The 18,172-nt window shown below is 32.9% G+C and overlaps 1 protein-coding gene across 1 annotated transcript in view; it reads left to right on the top strand.

The window, feature by feature from the left end:
- Positions 1-13,512: 13,512 nt before the first annotated feature.
- The window catches only part of LOC111088778 (serine/threonine-protein kinase tricorner-like), a gene marked incomplete at its 3' end in the record, with an annotated part of 38,018 nt that continues 33,358 nt past the window's right edge, over positions 13,513-18,172 (top strand). The window contains exon 1 of the mRNA XM_022399741.1: positions 13,513-13,596. The remainder of the gene's footprint in view (positions 13,597-18,172) is intronic.

Genomic DNA, 18,172 nt, shown 5'->3' on the forward strand with positions numbered 1-18,172 from the left:
TCGTAACCCATCTGTGGCAAGCAAAGTGCAGCATCTTTAAAGAGGTGAAAATCCATGAACACAAAGATCAGTGGCAAAAGCCATCCGCGTGCCCCAGACAACAGTATGCAACGTAATCAATAAGGATTTCCGTCTAGAAAAGCAGTACCAGCTACGTGTACACAAGTTGCTTCCACCACATATTCAAGAAAGAAAGGACAACCGTAGAAAACTCTATGAACGATATGTAACCGAGAATAAATGGCAATACGTGGTGACACTCGATGAAGTATATGTGTAACTTAAAAATGTAACACATCTTATGTCATCTTCTACCAGTTAATGGAGGAAAAAAGAATGGTACATGGTCTATTGCGAAACATTTTCGAAGGGATTAACTAATGATCATCGCTAGATTCTGGACCAAGGGATCAGGAGAGTGGACACAAAAGTTCAAGGTGAACTCTACGTACTATCAATCTAATGTTCTAGACCCTTTGTACCATTACCAGGTTTCAGGCTATTTCTTAGTGTGACATAGATTTGATAAATATATATATATATATATATATATATATATTTAACGAATTTCATTAATGATTAGATAATAGAAGCCTTGAATTTAAGACTTAAAATTCTGTTAGTAGTGAAAGTACTTACAAGACATAATACTGTTTTATCATTAAACGTTTTATAACAATATTTCTTTTTCACATTTTAAGTTGAACACCTGTCGTTTTTCATAAGTAAGCTCTAGAGGTTTTAAGAAAGAAAGAAGACGTTTGTAGCTTAAATTCACATATGATAGACTGTTTTTTTTTTACTTTATTGGTGTTAAATTAGTACATTATTGGTTTTAATTATGTATAATTAGTTTTCTGTGTGCATAACTTAATTTTAGGCTTAACATAGGTGGTTATCATTAATATCTAATTGCATCTATACAATAAATATTTATAAACGTTGTGTGTAATGTTATATTAATATTGTTTCCTATAAAATTTACAAATATTTTGTATTTATCAATACATACATTTTCCATGTTCCAAATTTAGTGTTTGAAGTAAAATAATAACAGAAAAGACTGCTTGCTTGTGGCAAAATGCAAATTATATAATTACCTGCATAATCCTAAAGGAATATTGAACAATGAATGAGAAGAATCACAAAAAATAACCGTGAGAAGCTAATATTACATCTTATATTTCAAGTTTCGACAAGATTGGTTAAAACATAACGGTTGGTGTTGTTTGTTATTAAGCTACACAAAGGGGCTATCTGTGCTCTGCCCACCACGAGTATCGAAACCCGATTTTTAGCAGTATAAATCCGCAGACATACCGCTGTGCCACCGGAGTCGAACAGAAAGGATTCGGGATATAATTTATAGAATGGGGCTTTACATCACATCACATTTTCTGGGTCAAACATTATAATTTCCTTTAAGCATTCCAAAGACGTGCACTTTCATACTGGAGTTTAAACCTAGTTGTTTTAATCATAGATATATATATATACGATTTATGGAACAACTAAAAACTATAAACTCCTGATCCAATCTTCTTTTTTTTTTTGGCATATTTGAGGAAAACTTCCAATTTTATCCTAAAAGTTATAACACGAGTGAAGAAAAAAATCGGGCGTTTCAGGAACAAATATTTTCTCCCCGGAATATAACTTGTTTTCCCGAAATTCAATGTAACAATAATGTTATTGTAATATAACAATAATGTTATTGTAATGTTGTAAAGATGAGAAAAAAAAGTATACTTCTGAAAAACAAAAGAAAACACAGTAAGCGAAATAACGTATGTTGTTGTGTTTCTATCATTACAAATCTTTCTAAAGTTAAGCTGCATTTAATAATATCACTTTATTATATGTTCGTAGCAAGATAATCGCTTTATCGTCAATTCGAAGGTGTCGCCCTAATCATACTCTCGCGTACTAAGTGTTTATACGTAGTCAATACTTTTAAACGATCGTACAAGCATTTATTATAAAATTAATTCACATTCTCTTCTTTGAGTAAAATTTTCAGGTTTTAAATTTATTTTATGAATTTGTGTACAACCTTTCTTTCCTGTCTAGCATGTAAACGCAGGTACGTTCGTTCAAATTTAGCTCTACAATCTTCGCATGGCAAAAAACAACCAATAAATGGACTGTTCATGCATAACGTACTAATAATTCCATGCAAAATATTGGTTTCATCGATCAATTACTCTTTCTAAAGGCATATACATTTTTAGTTTGAATGTATTTATGTTACCTACTCTAAGAAATAAAATGTTAAAAGAACATTTATTGTTACATTCAAGTGCTCTTTCAAAATTCCCAAAACGCCTTAACTAATACTTAACTAATTTGTTTGTCAAACCACCGAAGATACTCACTGTACCCAAACTTCCCTTATACACGTGGTTATCATATCTTGAGAGGCAGAGCTCCCTTATCAATGAACAGTTGAAAAAAAAATATGCAACTCTTACTATTCCCAAACTGATCTGAAACCCAATTTGTGTTATGAAATATTAAGAAACAAATTTCAGATTTAACCTTTTTTTCCACTACAAAGATCGTTTGCCGACTGCCCATTGTTCACATTTTGTGAACTGTAAGGCCTCCTATATGGGTGAAATGAAACGTCACCTTAAAGTACAAGCATGTGAACACATATAAAAACTGGGAGAAAGATTACAAACCCTCCTAATTCCGCTATCTATCAGCAGAATACTAAAACAGGGCATCCGATTTTTCTCTCCAACTATACAATTCTCTCAACAGCCAAACATGATACTGAACTTCTAATAAAAGAAACATTATACATAAAAACTCTTCTTCTGTCACTAAACAATACACATTCTTCACTTGATTTAAACCTATTTGAATCTAACTGTTTCATTTGTGCCACATTTTTTCATTTCTCTTGTTATAATTTGTATATATATCATACTTCTGTTGTAATTACAAATATTGTTTTTGTTTTGTACTTCTAGATTCCTGATGATGGAATTTTGAAGATTCCGAAACGTTTAATAAATTTTTCTTATCATTACGTTCGTGTTTTGCTTTATCATTAAGTTACGTTTTCCGAAAAATGAGTCGATTACTAATATGCACACATGCTTTTTGCCGCCTTCTGTAACAATAGCCAATGAAGGTGTTTACCAAATGGTTTATAAATTGGTAATTTATGTAACTTAAAACCGATAGTCTCTGTTGATGAAAGGATCAACTGTGGCAATTAAACTGCATTTATAAAGAACCTCCGGTGGCTCAGACGTAAGTCCTAAAACATTTAACGCTAATAATCGGGTTTCAATAGCTCATTGTGTAGCTTTGTGCTGAACAATAAACAAAATTTATAAAGGGGAAAATTATACGACGCTATGCTTTGTGATGTTTATTTGAAAATGTTATTTTAACAATAACATTGCTTTGTTCCTCTGAAACGAAACAAGAAAGCTTTCATAATTGACAATCTAGTTGTACTGTAAAATAAATAATAGTTAACTGATAAATTTATTTCTCCTAAAAACTATCAAAGTTATTTTAAATCTTAACTTTCTTGAATAATTAAAACATTTTTTTATTTAATGCAACCTTATTGTTCTAATGACTATTTAAATTTGGTTTTAAAAATGTCTTATTAACATATTTTATGAATGAAAAAATTTTCAAATATAGTTGTTGGTTTTTATCCCACGTGGAATTGTAGCGCCATCTCATGAGAGGTAAAATAACTCACATTTTTCAATTCAAAACTTACTAGTACAAAATATTAATAATTCAGCAAACAATGACCAGTTGAAGACTGAAATTTAAATATAACTAAAAATACATCACCATATTCAAGTATATATTTTTGTGTATCATTGTCCCAACTGGAATAATGGGAGCTGATATTTAAAGCAAACAAAACAAAAAACATTTTCAGTCAGCCACTTTACGAAATTTGCAATCATATGTTTTCTAATATAATTCATACAATTTCAAGAACTGCAAAAATCATAATATTAGACTCACTTACACAGTTTCAAATACTTCTTCAATGAGGATGTAGTAATACATTAGAATAATGTTTTCAATTTTTAAACCTTCGCTTCTGTTCTTGAAACAAACAAATAAATATTAAGCCGTAAAATACATTATTACGATTTACAGAAATCGTATTCTTATATATATACTAATATGTAATTGATTATTTCTTAGACAAGAAATAAAGAAGAAGTTAGAACGTCCGTGATTATGAATTTATTTAATACATATACTGATATTTATACAAATATTTTCTTTCTTAAATATTTGTTTTTTGTTTTGAAACGCTAATGAAACAAACATTAAATCATGATTTATTTTTATCATTAATAAAAATCGCGATCTTAACCAATACTGTACAGTTCTACTGTTTAAAATTATATAAGTTCATAGGCTAAAAATTAAAAGTCTGGAATGAGCATAATTATGAATACAAATATATATATATTGTTGTTTGTAATTAAGCACAAAGCTACACAATTGGCTATCGGTGCTCTGCCCACCACGGGTATCGAAACCCGTATTCTAGCGTTGGAAGTCTGCAGACATGCAGCAACCAAGATGTAAACTGGTACAAATATGAATTTTCGAGTGCCTAACACATTGAGAAATTCGATTTGAGCATTTGAGCTCAGCCTTGTTTTGACCAATTAACATGGGATTTGGTACACAACTGTTTTTCCATAGGCAACACACACTGACAAACAAATCTTTTAGACTTTTCCATTTTTATTAGTTATAGGGCGACAAGACATCACAAAAAAGCACAATTTTATAGTTTATTGATAATTAATCCACCGTATATTGGCCAATTTACATGGGATTTGGTACAAAGACAGGTTCCAAACAGAGATACAGACAATTTTGGAATTTTTGTCTTTTTCTAATTTTTTCAGTGAGGAAAGCACAACTTGGAGTTTTCGTGAACTATTCATGTGTACGTCAACTAACTTTTTTCTGTATTTTTCATATTTTTTTCTGGTATCAAAATTGGCCATGTTGGGATTGTGTGGCGGAAACATGTTGCATTTTAATTATATGTTCTGTTAAACGTGTTAAAACAACTTCAGTTAAATTTGTAGAAGTCCAGTTGTAGACACTTTACCAATCTTATGCTATAATCCTTTGCATGCCATTCTTGTGCAGATAAATACGTGAATTCTACTACTAGGTAGCTTTCAACTCCTATAAAATAGCATACTCCTGGAAAAAACCAGAACTTAACTATCACAAATGTCTGAACAATGCGTAACATTTCTAATACCAAAAAAAACAAAAAAACTTCATCATAATGGTTCGAGCTGAGGATGAAAAACACTTACGAATTCCGGAGATTTTAATAATTGCAAACCTAACACCTGTATTAAATTAACAGAATAGAACAACATCACTTCTCCTAAACTAGTAAGCTTTAAGTATACGTGTGTTTTTTTTTTATCCCCTGTTAGGGCTTATGTATAAGTCACAGACTTTGTTAAGTCCTTTACTTGGACCACAATGATAATTTCTCAGATAAAATGCTCTATGAAATTTACGTTTCTGGAAGTGACATTGGTTGTCACATGTTTTGTTAATGGGACTTTGTCACATTGTAAATCACGTTCTGAAATTCTAGCAAGTCGGGTCTGTGATGAGGTCAGTTTTGTGTTACATTTTATTGTGCATGATGTGAATGTTTTGTTACACTTACAGTGGGGTACTAGAGGGAGGATACAGGAGTGCACACCCCCTCAGGCAAAAAATTCCACCTGTTTAGGACATGTACCGCCCTTATAGACGAAATTCTGAAACATCCTGTAAGCCTGTAAGGAAAAATTGTTTCTGAGATGCTGAAGCTGTTGTTAAGATCCCACCCCTATAGAAGAGATACATATGTCGAGTTAAACCTGCCTTGAAATGCTAAGCATCCATGAATTAATTGTGCATGCTTAACATTTCAAGGCTAAAATCGCAAATATACAGACAGCAGAAAAGTTCTATAGACATGTTAGTGACAGATTTCTCGGCAAATCCAAAAATACTTCACGCCAGCGTGATTTTCGGGCATTCTCATTGACTAGGGGTCAATAACGTGTTATCTTTAGAGCATGTATATCTATTTACGATTTCAGTGGAAGTCAAAAATCTTCATTTTGTCTAGTATGCCTTCCTCCAAATCCTTTTGTTTTTAGCAATGGTTTTATTCATATTTTAGAATGACTGGTAGAAAATACTTATAAAAGCAAAGTTCTCTAACATACTAAAAGTTAATGCATTACGCATGAAGAAAATCACCTCATTTTATAAAACTAAATTCTCCATACACATATATCTTTAACTTCAATACTTACAATGTCAGACCCCTAACATCAGTACCTTTAACGTTAGAACCTGCAGTATCAGTACCTATGATCTACGTCAGTACTTTCATTCTCCTTACTTAATGAGACGATAACACTCAGATCGGGAATCTCTCTTCATGAGCAGTCAAAAAATGCATAAAAATTGGATGTCAGTCATCTCATATAATATAATATTAATCATACTTAAATATTGACAGATTCAAATTATCGAAAGCACCACAAATACCATTAGAAAGATATACTGTACTTAGCCAAACAATTATGAAAGGAAATCGAATGATGAGATACACATTTAAGAGAAGTTGGTTCGTAGAATTTCTGTGGCTAATTTAAAGTCGCGAGCACGTTTTCCAGAGGATCTGTATTTTATTTCGAAACCGTAAGGATAAAACTTTCAAGGGTAGGTACGTTAATTCAAATTCCTTTTCCTACAACTGAGAGTAAGGATGAGAGTAAGTAAACTTCATTTTTTGACAATCATAAGGATTATTCGAAGTGAATTGAATTTAAAGTAGATGTTTCCACACTGTAAAAAGAAGATGAAGCTAAAAAAGTATTGCATTACATCATTGAAATGATACTGTTTTATGGATTTCACGGGTTACTTTTACTTGGTCATTGTGGCAATGCACTTCTTCCAAATTCTGTAAACAAAGTCGTTTTTATGGTCTTCTCAAATTACAGACAAGAATTAATAAGTTACTTTAGTCTCATTTAAAAAATGAAGACAAAATGCAAGATGTACTTCGTGTAATGTTGAAAGCCAAATTACCTATATTATTGGATCATAAAATTGCATAGTTGATTCTTTACAACAATTAGAACTGTGGACTTTTTATACCTGATTACATGACCTAAATTATATAACTTGGTCATTAAATATTTAAATACCTTCTTCAGTGAACCTTATGACTATGATCAAATGAAAAATCTCATAAGATTGATATTGCAGATTCAGCCCTAGCCTGTGAGTTACTCAGGCAATTCCCACTTGCAAAACAGTTTGAGATTTTCAAAGAGACAGAAGCCATGAATAAACAAGAAGTGGCAGAGCCGAATACTAAGTCCTTTGGCATTTCCTATTGTATTTGTAAAGATGAAAGATGGATTCCCAAGGTTCTGTGTGTACTACCGAAAGATGAATGACGTCACAAAGAAGGATGCCTAGCCACTACAAAGGATTGACTCTACTTTGGATGCATTAACTAGATCAAAATTGTTTTCAGTATTGGATCTGAAGAGTTGATCTTGGCAAGTGCAAATCAGTAAAGCAAACTGAGAGAAGACAGTCTTTACTACAGGAAACTGATTGTATCAATTTGTTGTGTTACCATTAGGATTATATCTTGCACCTGCTATATTTTAGTAATTAATGGAGCATGCTTTCTCCCTGAAATACTTGGATGATATAATCACATATGGAATTCCCTATGATAAATTTTATTATTGGCTAAGAAAAGTTCTGAAGAAAAAAAATCTTAAGTTTAACCCAAAGAAGTGTGAATTGCTACATCAACAAGTGAGTTTCCTGGTACACAAGGTCGACAGAGAGAAATTGTCTACAGACCCATCCAAGATTCAGCGTGTTCAGAATAAGCCAATACCAAAGAACATGCATGAGGTAAACAGATTTCTTGGACTGTACTCTTACAATTAATGTTTAGTAAAACTATTGCTCATCGTCTGCACGGATTACTTGAAAACCAAATAAATTTTGGTGGACTGCTGACTGTAAACAAACATCCGACAAATTGAAGAAAGAAGTAACTATTATTTCCTTTTTTAGAATATCAAACTCTTGAGGATCCACTCATGTTAGTGATCTTGGATTGGGAGCAACGTTATCACAAGTACATCATGGAAAAGAACGTGGGATTGACTGCTATAGCAAGGCAATGAATGCCACCGAAAGGAGGTATTGTACACCTTGAAAAGAGCTATTAAGTGTTGTTCGAGCTCTAAATCATTACCTATATAAACAAAATTTTACACTACTGACAGATCATATAGCATTGTAATGGCTGGATAATTTTTACAGTAAAATATGGTATTGTAGTTTTGGTATATCTTTTAACAACTTGAATCAACAATGGTAATTGTAACTTCTCAATGGAAATGTGAGCTTTTGTTAATTGTAAAATTACTTTACTGCTAAGTTATGAATTTTAAGTTAGTGTACTGTTTTATCTGCATATTTGGATTGTTCAAGTGAGTTAACAATAGAAGGACACGGTTTTCCTTATATGGTGTGTCAAGGTCGTCGCGAGAACGAGGCTGAGCTTATTGATGAGTAAACAAAGCAGATTATCTCCAGATTCTTTTCTTTCATTCTACCACTAATTACAGCCATTACATAAGTCATCTGGTTGTTAAATAAAGAGATCCACCCACAGATATACTTATCAAACCTCACTACTCTCAAAGGTAAGGATTAGTAGGGCACTTGTGTCTTTTAAGGGGAAAATAAGAGAGACAACTACAACCCTATGGGCATTAATTAAAGCTTATATTACAGCTATATTACAGATAACAACCAATTCTATACCTTACACCTGACTGTGTATGAACAAAACCATTCCACACAACTTCGAGCTGCCCCTTCTCAATATATTCTAATGTTTATGTTTCAAAATATATTTACAACACACAGGACTTAAAACAGGATAAAATACAAGCATAGGAAAAGGTTACTGCTTATGTGGATAAAGGTAAGGGTGTAAATTTGGTGTATCTGGATTTACGTAAAGCATTTGACAAGGTGCCACATAAAAAGCTGGTAAAAATAAACTTAACAGCGTCATGAAAGAAAGGGATATTGGTGCAATGGTTAATGAGTATCTTAGGCCATCTAAGGATTGTGCTGTTGCTGGTTGTAGGGCAAATAGGATTATATGTTGTATTTACAGTAATTTTGAATAAAAATCTAAAGAGGTTATAATTTCATTGTATAGGTCACTGGTTAGGCCACATTTGGAATATTGTGTTCAGTCTTAGGCTCTTTACCTTACATTATCAACCATTACACCAAGATCCTTTTCTTTAATGACACTGTTAAGGATATTCTCACCCAAATTATACTTAATACTGTCAAATGCTTTTTGAAAATCTAGATAAACCAAATCCACACCCTTACCCATATCTACATAAGCATTAACCTTTTCAAAGATGTCGAAAGTTTGGAAAGCAAGGCTTTCCCTTAGTTAAACCATGTCGACTATCCAATAAAATTCTAAACTCTGTTAAAGGACTTTACAAAGCATCTTTTATAAGACTTTCGAAACCTTTTTCCACAACGATGTAAGACTAATAGGCCTATAAATTATAATTACTGAGTGATAATATATTGTAACTGGTAATTATTGTCTTCAATCCTGTGCTATCATAATGATTCCATAAAGTTTCTTAAAGTTACAAAATTTGTCGAATAATTTAACATAACAAAGTAATTTGAAAGCATACAGTTGGGTATTTAAGTACCCTCACCACACCTTGTCCAAAAACCAAGTGTTGGTTTGTTTACTTCTCAAAATAAACTAGATCAATATAGCCGACGAACCATCTCCCTGTGTGTTCAGGAAGATGGAGTGCTGTGGGCTATATTTTAATTATTTAAATGTTTTGTTCACTAGAGGAAGCATTTTTCATGGCCAAATAAGTCTAGAAGTTTGATGTAGTTTAGGCCTCCATAAGAATCTTGAAGCGTCCTACAATGTGTAGAAAACTAGAATTATATAAAAATGGTAAAGTGACTGAGTGAGTGAGTTAGTTAAGTAGTTTGGTATCAGTTAGTGAGTTAGACAGGGAGAATTAATACACCTGTGATTCAGTTAATCAACTAGTCAGTGAATTACAGCATGTTTGTTATTGATCCATTAATGAGTAAATTTTTCAAGTAAGTTAGGTATACATAAGTTTCGGAATTTCTGTTGAAACGGTATTTGTGAAGTTAGGTTAACAATGAATGTAGCCTATAATAAACTTTATTGAATAAATAAATAAATTCATTATACATAGACTGGCCCCCAGTGGCACAACGGTATGTCTGCGAACTTACAACGCTAGAATCCGGGTTTTGATACCCGTTGTGAGCAGAGCACAGATAGCCCATTGGGTACCTTTGTGCTTAATTACAAACAAACAAATATACAGAGACTGGATTTGACATTGTTTTCACCAAATAATGCAAAAGAACCCGCCCAGTGCCCAATGATGTAACGTGTTATAAGTATAACAGTATTTAATAATTGCGTCAATCATTGACAGATACTGCCATACGTGGCCTTGTGGTTAATATGCTGGGCTGCTTATCAAAAGTTCCAAGGTTCAAGCCCGCGATATTATTTGCTGGACATGATCTGCATTTTCAGTTGCGGACACGTTATGAAAATTACCGTCAATATCGCTGTTTAGTTAAGAGTATTAATGCAGTTGGAGAGTGCTGCTGACTGTTTGCCTTCCCTCCAGTCAGCTAGTCTAAATTAGGGATGGCTATGCCTGAAATTTGGGTTATCTTATCTGGCCGTTTAGTCCATATGTTGCATAAGATGCCGCTTAGGTTTAAACCCTAAGATAGATAGATAATTCAAGAAGATGATTGTTTGTAATTAAGCACAAAGCTACACAATGGGCTATATGTGCTCTGCCCACCACGGGTATCGAAACCCGGATTTTAGCGTTGTAAATCCGCAGACATACCGCCGTGCCACTGGGAGGCCAAGAAGATGAACGAAAAGTCTTTTTTTTTCTCGATATTAGTGGTCCCTATAGAAGATTATATTGTGATATAGTGTATATAACTTTTTATAGTAATAATTAATTTTTTTTTCATATTCATATAGTTTTGAGTACACTTAACTTATGTGTAAATTTTTTATTAAAAATCAACAACAGAAAACTGTCATTACTGTTGCGTTAGTTGCGTTTACCGGAAGCGGAAGTCGGAAACATCTGACTCCTATCTTCGCTTTCCTGCTGTATAAATAAATTACAGGTAATTTTTTTATGATATAAATAATTAATTTTGAAACTTTAAGAGTTAACAAAGTATCAAAACATTTTAAATCCCCAAACACCATTATTTTCTGGTATCGGTGTGAACCAAAGTGGTGTTTTTTCTGTTTCGGTTATATTTAAATTACAAAGTGCACTTTAATTTCTAAAACTAAAAATTTAACTGAAATCAAAATATAAAATACGTTGCCGCAGTGCTAGGCACAACTTGAGTGATTATTATAATATTAATTAATACTAATACTAACATTTGCTATTGATATACTGATAGTTATTCAAATTATTAATTAGTACAAAGTCTATACTGAGCAAGAGCTAAGCTTTGCTTGTACTGTTGTAGAAAACTTAGTCACATTTTTATTTATAAATTTAGTTGTTTACGGTGTTAATTAACTTAACTCAATAGCCGAAGCTGTAAGTGTAAATAGGTGCTTTAATACTTAGAGATGGAAAATACTTTGTTATAACTAATGCAACGTAAAACAAAGTATTTCTAAGCTCGAAACTTAACACTGTGTGAACTAAATTACGAATGGGCTTAACAAGTGTTACTTTCTCTTCATTTATATATGTAGTGTAGCATTTTACTTCAGTTTTGAATGTGCTATCTTAACATATTATAGAACTTTAGTATTTGTTTATAAGTATGACAATGATGTTATTAACATTCTATGTACATTTTATTTTTGCTACTGTTGATATGAGTCTGGATACGCCTTATACATTAAACTGTATATCTTGATATTCAGATTGTAGATGTGTTAGAAGAAGGTACAGATAGATCTAAAGTGGGATCTTTTCATATTTAATCGAACAAAGGAAGCTTAGCCAGTCTTACAATCTGTAGCCTTTTTACCTTTAAATGAGGTCCAGGAGGTGAATTTCGTATCAGTGGAATAAAAGTTGATGTGCTGTGATATTGAATAATATAAGGCCATCATTTTGAGATAACTGTAAACTGGTTGATGACAGTAAACAAATCTTGAATAAGGCCACGTAAAAAAAATAAAAAATACATGTTTAGCATCCCACCTGCTACCTTTTTTTTTCTGCAGCCACCTCCCCCACCTTTTTTGGTGATTTTTTTCTTTTTTTGAATTATTGTTTTTCAATCACACAAAGAAGACTTCTGTTTGACATGCACCCTTTGAAAACAAGCAATAGTCATGAAAAAAAAAGGGTGCAAACTTTATTTCAAAGATTTTATTTAAAAAAAAGGGCCTCCCACTTCCTTTTTATGGGAACTTTGAATGCTATACATGTTTTTCTTTTTACTTGGCCTTATTTTTCCTGTTATTCTAAATGTTCTTACACAGAGGCATTACAAAAGTATTACTGATTTATTTAAGACAACAAGTACAACTTCTAAGAATTGAGATGAAAGCTTTTTTCTAATATTTCACATTATTTTTAGTTTATGGAACATTTAGAGAGATGATAACTTAAATGATAATTGGTAATATCTTGAATCTTTTCAATACTTTTAGAAAAAGTATAATTTTAAGATCTAAAGAACTTTACAAATGATGTTCAAATGGAAATACCTTGCCAGTGGTACTATGGATAACATAAAAGAAATAAACTTGTACTATTTCATGGTTAATTAATATTGAATAAACATGATAACTAATTCTGATTTATATACTTCACTAAAACTAAATATTTAATTAAACTGACCTGTTGCTTGCTGATTCTCATGTGTATAAAGTAGCATTGTTTCTAGACACTTCATAAAATCTCTTGATCACTATTTTCCTGAAAGTTCTAGGTATTCTAGGACTAATTAAATATCATATGCTCTCTAGTTAACATTTAAATTAAAACATTGGAAATATATCTTACAACATTAGGAATGTGCACACAAAGACTGTTATGCTGCTAATAAAAGTAGTTTTATTTTGTTATCGTAATATACTCTTTTTTTTTTTTTTATATAGACTGGATAAATATCATTCCTATACATTTGATGTTGAGGAATCAATCAATATAGTGGGAATTTGTTTTCAATCAACATGTTAAAGAACATACTAGAAAAGATGCTATATGGCCTTGTTTTCAGTTCTGAGGACATAGTAAGAAATGTTATTGTTCAAGATTATTTAATAGAAGTGGCCACGATATATTTACTCTTGATGTTTTTATTTTAGACTTAGTGCAAGATAGATACTGTTGCTGACTTGACAAAGACTGACTGATCAAATTGGGAAACTTACACAGGAAAAGTGTGAGTGATGCTTGGGATTATCTTACTATGTGTATTAAATTTGCTGAGAAATGCTGTATTTCTTTTAAATAATTTTTTTCAAATCATAGGGCAGATCATAAATAGTACTTAGATAATGAAATTTTAATGAATTATATTTCAGGAATATGAAAATCACCATTAAAATGGAAGGTTTGGTAGAATATTGAAATAAAACTGGTTAAGAAAACTATAGTGAGGCTAAAAAAAGGGAACTTTAAAAGCTTGTAACTTATAAAGTAAATATGTATTTAATAGATTTTTATGCTGAGAGTAAAAAAATTATAAAAATTTAAATAAACCATTGAGGTTTTACTAAATTTAAATGGTTTGTTTGTTTGAAGTTAAGCACATTGTGGGCCCGGCATGGCCAGGTGGATAAGGCGCTCGACCCACAATCTGAGGGTCGTGGGTTCGAATCCCCGTCACACCAAACATGCTCGCTCTATCAGCCATGGGGGCGTTATAATGTGACAGTCAATCCCACTATTCGTTGGTAAAAGAGTAGCCCAAGAGTTGGCGGTGGGTGGTGATGACTATCTGCCTTCCCTCTAATTTTACACTGCTAAATTAGGGACGGCTAGTGCAGATAGCCCTTGTGTAGCTTTGCGCGAAATTCAAAAACAAACAAACAAACAATTAAGCACATTGTAAGTCTGCAGACATACCACTGTGCCACTCGGGGGCTATTTAAATGGAAATGATGCTATAGAAGAGGATTACATACTTAGTTCAAATGTTAAACAACGTTTTTGCTACAAATGATGATGATGATATAATTTGTGCTGTGTGATATCTTTAAAGTCAGGGAAGATCTTAATTCTTATCTGTTATTATTAAATATAATTGTGTTTTTGAATAGCTTAGTAACCACATATACTCAAGTTTCAATCTTAGGAGAGATTTATTGTAAGACTAAAGAGTTTAAACATTGAAATAATGGGTATATAAACAGAATTTTTTCAGAAGAGTATAGATACACAGAATTACTGATTATTGGAAGTCAACCAATAAAATACTTACCTTTAAAATGAAGGGTTTAGAGTAGAAGAAGATCAATGGAATTGCAGGCTAATTAGCCTGAGTTGTATTGAAATCCATTGCTAAGGATTATGTGTAAAGTCATCTTGAAGATACATTTTAGGAGTTTGATTAAACATTTTCAATTTGACTTTAAAAAGGGGTTTAATTTCTCATTAATTTATTGCAGCTTTTTAATAGAAGTTTTGCATGCAAAGATGAGGCTGTTATTATTAATGATTTTTATCTAGGCATAGACAAAGTTTTCAGTAAGGTTCCATCACAATCAGTTAATTAGTTAGTGAGACTATTACAGGATGAGAAGAGAAACTCAAAAGATAGAATAAAAATTGGCTTGAAGGTAAAAAAAAAGATCATGATTAATAGGCACCATTCTGATTAGGATAAATATGACAAAGGTGCATAAAGGATTCATCATACAGCCTTTGTTGTTTCTTGTCTGTCAGTAGTATGGACAACTGTATAATATGATATGGTAATATGGAATCATACTGTGTGTTGTTTACTCCCTTGGTTAATGAGTAAGAATTTTTCAAAATATTATATTTTTTTATTGTGTCCACTTTAGATGTAGTTATTTGCTCAAGTAAGTTACTCAGCTTTCCCATTTTCTACAGCACATAGTATGTTTGTAATTGTTTTGTTTTTTCTATCCCTGTTCTCTTATAAGAAAGATAACTTCTAGTTAGAGAGACAGCTGTTTATCTTGTCAGCAAATCAGATAATATGTAGGGAGCTGTCATGCCCTTTTCACACAACATGTTATAAACAGGTGAACTACTTGCCTAATGTGGGGCCTGGCCTTGTGTATACTTTTGTTTTTCTTACATAAGGCCAAGCTTGCCCCAGGAGCTAGAGAATTTCACAGTCATCAATGTTCAGCAGACCTTTGTAATAGATTTCTGCTGAATTTATTTTTATACTTTTACATTTAAGGCTTTGTGAGTGTAAGAATTCTTGTGGAATTTTTAGATTTAACATTTTCCTTAAGTAAATGTGTTTTAACTTTCTCTTTTGAGGGAGTCAGTGTTTTCTTTTTAGATTAACTTACAAGCTGGATCACACTTGAACTGTTAAGAGAAACTATTGAAGGTTTCTTACACATCTTTTACGAGTTCCACACATTCATGAGAAACATTTGCTTTATTGTTCTGTATTAAGTAAAGATTGTTTGGATTTGTGCATTTGTTTCCTCTCTCTTTGTTTCCAAAATGAACTAATTTCAAGTTTGGGGAATACATTCCATAAACCAGTATCCTAAATGAATATTTAAAAGTAAATCTTCATGCAAAAGATTGATGAATGGTGGACAAACAGGGAGCTTTTCCTTGAAGTAGGGTGCCTAACCCTAACAAGAATCAGGAGTAAGGTGACATTGGTGGGTAAGTTTCACCAATATGAACCATTTTTCCATCAGTTGAGAATGCTTGAACTCATGAGGAAAGGTCTGGATAATTTTGAGCTGGAAATTATAATAGAGTAAAGGAAAGGTTAAATTTTGATACCATGACTGGGATATTTTCGTTACAGAGTTGTTGTGACATTCCTGACAAGGTAAATGGCCAGACTCGATGATATTCCATTGAGTATCCTTAAGTCTCTGAAATGACATTTCCTACACGAGGATGGCTGTACAGTTTGGTATACAATGAGTTAGGAGCTGAGGCAGGGTAGTCTTTCTTGCAGGTAGAGTGACCAGATCTAGGTAAAGCCATTTTCTAGCCTTCAGACGTTTACTATTGCTGTGTTAAATATACACGACTGTTTCAGTTTAATACGAGTGTTATGATTTAGATAGTTTATATAGTGCGTCTATATATATATACAGTTGTAGTGGTAGCAAAAATATTGTAGAGGACATAACTACACTATATAATCATGTTGACTAACTTTAATAAGTGGAAAGATAGGGGCAAGTGACTTGGGCTCATACATGACGATGTATGAGAGTTTATTATTGAACAACAAGACCTAGAAAGAGAAGAGCACAGGCAGAGAAGCAAGGAGAAGAAAGAAGAAAATGAGAGACTGGAAATAGAGAGAATAAGAACACAAATTGAGATCACCAAGCTCACCAACAGAAATATGGAGGATCCAAGAATGACAATGGTATCAGAGCCAGCTAAACTAAACTTCCCAAACTTGATGAATAGAAGGACAACCTGAATGCTTTCCTGTTGAGGTGTGAAAGATTTACCCAATGTCAGAACTTGGTCTAACCACCACACTTCTTCAGGTAGATTGTTCATTGCACTTCTCCTAAATCAGTGGCCAAGTTGTTTGACTTGGACTTTTCTATATTTTCCTGGAGCTGTAGCAGTATTTTTCACAGTATGATATTGGCTTTTCTGTACCTGTTGCTTGTTGGTCAAAACTAAAAGTCTTGTCTACCTAGTTGGTTGGTCCTTAGTTTTGCTGTATCACAACATCTGGATGTATGGGTGGTCACTTAACTCTCAGCTGAGTTTAAACTTGGCATGTTGTAGATGTCTGGGTAGAATGGTCTGTCTGAGGTAAAAATCACTGCAACTGCTGTACAAACTTTTTCCTCTCTTTGGACTGTCTCAAAACTGCTTCAGTAAGGATGAGAATATTTCTTATTTCTTTCACCCAGATGCCCGTCCCACCTATATGCTCGCCCTTTCAGCAATGGGGGCATTATAATGTTACAGTCAATCCCACTATTTATTGGTAAAAGAGTAGCCCAAGAGTTGGTGCTGGGTGGTGATGACTAGCTGCCTTCCTTCTAGTCCAGCTGTTCCCAACCTTTTCACCACCAAGAACCCCCATGTTTTTCGAAAGATTCCATCTACCCAACAAACTGTTTTTCTTACTAATGATTGACTTGTTTTTCATTTTTCACTATCAAATAAAAGACATATATAACTGAGTGTGCAATTAAAAGAACAGCAGAATTAAAAAACTTTCTTGTTTAATGAGGTGGTATTATCTTTGCGGACCCCCAGGGGTCCGGGGTCCACAGGCTGGGAACCACTGCTCTAGTTTTTCACTGCCAAATTAGGCATGGCTAGCACAGATAGCCCTTGTGTAGCTTTGCGCAAAATTCAAAACAAACCAAACCAAAATAATAATCATTATTAATACACAAAACATTATGTGCACTTGCAGTTTACTTATGTTAGACCATGACTTTCATTGGATTGCTGGACCGATTATTGACATTCAAGTTGTACTAGACTATCTTCTGCTAAATCCAAGGTTCCTTAAAATACTCATACTAACCCAGTATTACACGCTACCTGCATAACTGACACATTCTCAAATTTATATCTTGTAATCATACAGTATTTATTCAGAAATTAGTGCTTGTTTCACATAAGACTTGGTTGCTTAAAGCCAAGAAGCTGATGTTGCTTTAAGTTACCTTTCTTCCTTTTTTTTTTTTGTCTCTTGGAAATGGATAATACCTGTTACCATCTAGGAAGGATACTGCTCACTATGAAATGGATGATACCTGTTACCATCTAGGAAGGATACTGCTCACTATGAAATGGAT

This window comes from Limulus polyphemus, unplaced genomic scaffold, assembly GCF_000517525.1.
Source record: "Limulus polyphemus unplaced genomic scaffold, Limulus_polyphemus-2.1.2 Scaffold4421, whole genome shotgun sequence".
NCBI lineage: Eukaryota > Metazoa > Arthropoda > Merostomata > Xiphosura > Limulidae > Limulus > Limulus polyphemus.